Here is a 4,771-nt window from a genome sequence, read left to right on the forward strand (position 1 = left end):
GCTCTTGGGGGTTTTGCCTTAATAAATACATAAACAAACCTACTTTCATTTATTCATTCGTTTATTCATTCATTCATTTTTTATCAACCGTATCTATATAATAGGCTGATGGTAAGCCAGTCGATTCCCACTATTTCATCGTTAATGCTCTTGAGCATATATGTGTCCAGCACTGAAGCGCAGCCCGCAAGACAGGCGCGAACCGATTATTGGTGGGTTCCTCATATATCCGACCGAAGCTCACTGTGTCACCTGCCTCGTGCGGCAAAGGCCAAGTTTCGAGAAGCGCTGCACGGTTCTGTGCTCCGCTCGTTTGTGCAAGGTGTGGGTGCCCTCCAACCTGGCGTCGGCACCTGCCCGAGCAATTCGCGCAGTCCCGCACTTGGCAGCGACTCGACTCTCGGCGTACTTTTTCAGCGGCTTTGTTCGGGCACAGAGACAGGGTTCTATTGGCACCAGTGCCGGCTCTCCGCGTATAGAGCGATGGCCTCGACCTTTATAAATACCGAGGGAACGATGCCGCCGAATCGCGTGACACTTCTATATAAAAAGTCCCACTGTGCTTCGTGCCTTTGAAGCGGGGTGCATCGCAGGCGCCCCGCTTCCGACAGTCGTTGGCAGCTCTGCGCACCGCGTTGTCACTCGCTCGTCGGTCACGGAATACGCCAAGCGTGCCACGGGCACAAAACCCATGCGCAAGTACAGTAACGTGGTAACTTCGCCTCATCATCTCTGGAGGGGCAACCACATTACACGTGGAACATTGTTCTGCCGCAAATCTTGGTATGATGTTGCGTGGTGTCACAACACGACGTAAACCACGAGAAAGGCTACGCAGTCGTGATTACGTTTGGGCCCAGCGCGTTCCATAGTGAGCGCATCAGTGCCACGCCTAAGACACGTAGAAAACTCATTCTGTGAGATTGAGATATGTACGCTCTGCAGAAGTACACACGTATTCCTCGTTATGTCGAAGACCCTACGAACTGAACCGAAACGTTAGGTTCTCCAGCTACTCACTCATTAAGCTGGAAATGTTTTGTTCTGGTTCGTTCAGCGCGAACGTCAAGGACAATGGGCCGTTTCGCCGTTTATTCCTGTCTACATTTATCTTTTCTATTTATTCACGCGATATATAAAGTAACCACTTATATCATGTAAGTTACATGCATATCAATGTGGCCACCTTCAAATTATTCACTCTGTAAACACGCGCAAAAAGAACTAACAAACGCGAGAAGTCCATAAGCTTGCCCTCCAATCTTTTTATAAATGCTTAGGCAATGAAAGTGTTGACATAGCAGCGTGTGCGCACGCCATATATGCCCTTCCCTAAAAATACAAGTCTGACTGTGCGGCCAGGTTTGCATTTCACATTTCGCCCGTATATCAATGTCGTCCCGAAGTTGCGGGCCATTTATTTGCCAGAAGAGGAACTCGAGAAAGCGCGAATGAAAGCTGCTTGAGGAAACTATTTTTAAGCGGCCGACCCAGGAGTGGCCGCAGACAAACCTGCTTGAATCACCGCACCTGTATATGCAACACTCCCGCTGCTTTCTTGTGCTGGAGGGCCAAAAAAGCGACCTCCGTGCGCTGATCTGCTTTCTTATCACCCATGCCTTGTGAAGCTTGGCTATGCACACCTTCGAAACGAGCGGGAGCGGCAGCAAATCACTGGGATAGAACACTACGCTGAGAAAAAGTAACAAACGCAAAAAAGGTAAAGCACTTTTTCGTGACACTATACGCAGGCCGGTCTTGACGAAAACGTGGTCAACCCGCATATTCCCTGTATTGCCTTTAAGCATGTAGAGGCAACCGAGGGTAGTTGCTGCAAGACGCGAAAGGTTCTTCACTAGTATTCTATGCCTTCATTTGTATCACACAAACCACGGTGGTACAACGGTTATGGCGCTGCGCTGCTGAGAACGAGGTCACCATTTCGATCCTGGCAGCTGCAATAGAGCGAAACCTAAGAAAAAAAAAAGAAATTTTGCTGTACCGAGCACGAGGTTGCTATTTGGTAAAAATAAAAAAAAATAATCTAGTGTTCCCCAGCGAGGCATTAACGAACGACACCCGAGCCCTGTCCACCAACCGGAGCTGGTCCTCAGGGTTTAGTGACGTCAGCAACGCCTCCACTGGTCTTCCTGATTTTCTTGTACGCTCTGTTCGTCTATGGGTGGGATATATGTGTTGTTTTGGCATTGGCATACCATGTGGTAAGGGGTGTTTGCAGACTCTGGGCAGTATCTGCTGTTCCTGGTGAAGTTGCCGAGACACATTGCGTGGAGTAGTGTACCGTACGGAGAGGTGCCTGTCTGAAGCCTTCTACAAGTCACTGCTTGCTCTCCAGTCAGCTTTTTTGTGAGCAAGTGGATAGTGTCGTGATTGCTTCCTGTACTGCGCAAGTATTTCTGAGTATCTTCTGGGCATTTGTTCCTGTGCTTTTCCGGAGTCCCAATATCACTGCCGAGTAGCCTGGTGTGTATGCTATCGGGCTGTAGCATGCCCCGCTCGGTTCCCCTCAAGATATTCATGTCGCGGTGCGAAGAGTGTACTTGTGTCTTTGAGCTCGCACCTGAGCAGAATGTGAAGGGCTGATCTGCTTAAGTTCCTTTTAGGGATCTTTCACACGTCCGTGAAGCACAATGGTTACTGATGAAGAACTTGTTCTGACATGCTATCGCAATGGCGATGCCTTCTTCCTCTGTGGTGGTTGCATCATTTGCATGTGCCAGAGTGTTAGCGAGTTTTCTACCTTCTTCATTCGCCACACTGACTACATATTTGATTACCCCTCGCTGTTCAGCAGCAACCGTGAATCGCACGCGCCGCCCGAGGGCTATATACTGGCTGAAGCGCGCCTTGCTGCCTTCATCGTCTGTTAGCCACGCCGTGTTTCCATGTGCGCGTATAGTCATGCACGTTCTCAAAGCGCAGTTTGTCCCATTTTGTTACCGCAACTTTAACGGCTTGTATGCACGCGTAACACGTTCTACAGAAGCATTTGGCATTTCTCGGCCCCATACAGTACATTCAATATAACACCATTAAGTGCAACTTCCGAAAGTGCTGTGATATTGTCGTCGTACCCTCCGATAGCCAGAGTAGTTTCATTGTGGCTGCACCACTTTCTGGTCCAAAACATCGTGAGTGCACAAGCGGAATTGTAAGAAATAAGAGGAGTAACAAAAGAGTGTGTGAGTGCATCGTTTCAGCGGCTCGGTGGTAAACGAAAACGATGCTCCAGGCCATGCGCTTGAGCGTTGGTATAATTACGGCACTGTGGTGTAGTGGTTGCGCGACGGGCTGTAGTTTCACTCAAGGTGGGCTTTTGATGGCCGTAGTTCTACTACAGAGAAATATTTCTATCAAGTAAAGTCTGGCACTCCTGTACTTAAATTGTCCTCTAAAAAGCACTGAATGAAGTAAATGGAAGCTATTTGCCACGCGTAATTTTAACTTAGGGAAAAATTTATGCAAAAACACCGTGTGCTTAACCTAGGTATACGCTTTAACGAACCCAAATGTTTAATGCTAATCCAGACGGCGCGCCTTACATTTATGCCCATAATTTCTTGCTGAACCTCCTCTTTAAAAAATGACCTTGAGTCTTTGTGTGGCGTTGTTAGTTAACGGAAGACCGCGGACATGATTCGAACATATATAAAAAAAACTTTTCTCATAAAATGAGCGGCCATCTTTTGCATCACTCGCATGCACGTTATCAATCGATGAAAGCTCTGTGCGTAACTGTTACTTTTTATACAATTTCTGGAGCAAGAAGTGTGTACGCATGCTAAACGTCTCTGTAAATCGCTAAAGCACTGTCAACCACGTAGCCGTCATGACTGAGCTTATTAACTGTCCTACATTCCATGGAGAAGCGCAATAATAAAAAAAATGCGTATTCGTGTGAATAGTGCCATCGAACTCATCGTGCAAGTATATTGTTCCTTTCTTTCTTTCTTTCTTTCTTTCTTTCTTTCTTTCTTTCTTTCTTTCTTTCTTTCTTTCTTTCTTTCTTTCTTTCTTTCTTTCTTTCTTTCTTTCTTTGTGGTATCTACATCGGCAAGAATTAAATACTTGAGTAGTTCAATCGCACTACAGCAGCACGCAGTCGTAGGCGAAACACAAGCCAAAGACGTACAAACAAAGCAAAAAAAAAAAGTCATTCATGCAGTAGCAGAGCAGTTTTTTCAGTGGAAAAATGCACTTCGCTCGCTAGCACTACTAACGTTGGACGGGCTTCGCACATCGATTCAGCAATGAATTGGGCATATATTTCCAGTAAGCTGCAGCCAACGCATTTTATTTGACGACAATCGGCTGAAACCCTTCGCAAGGAAACGCCGCTGTATTTGTATACACGCAGCTCATTCACACTATACCACGGCGACGGTGCTGTTCGATCTCGGCGTGAATAGGCCGCTAGCCTTTGTTGTAAAAACTGTGCTTGTGCTTGCCTTCTTTGTTTTTTGCCTCAATCTGGGTGCATATTTCTAGGTATTTTATGAAATTGAGATTTTGACGGAATCCCATCTGGTCGGAAAGTAACGTGAGAGAATTAAAGAGGAGATGACAGCCATTTACAAGGCTCCTGTTAGGGGAGCTGAAGCTTCCTTTTTCGTACTTTTTTTTTTCATGGTCAGTGTCCCTTTTTTATTCTATCACACGCATTTTATCCATCATTTCGTGTGGAATCGACTGGGGTAGGCGTGCTTCTTTTTCAATTATAGCCTGGTAAGGTGCTTATTCTTAAGTCTTC

This window comes from Rhipicephalus microplus, chromosome X, assembly GCF_043290135.1.
Source record: "Rhipicephalus microplus isolate Deutch F79 chromosome X, USDA_Rmic, whole genome shotgun sequence".
Lineage (NCBI taxonomy): Eukaryota > Metazoa > Arthropoda > Arachnida > Ixodida > Ixodidae > Rhipicephalus > Rhipicephalus microplus.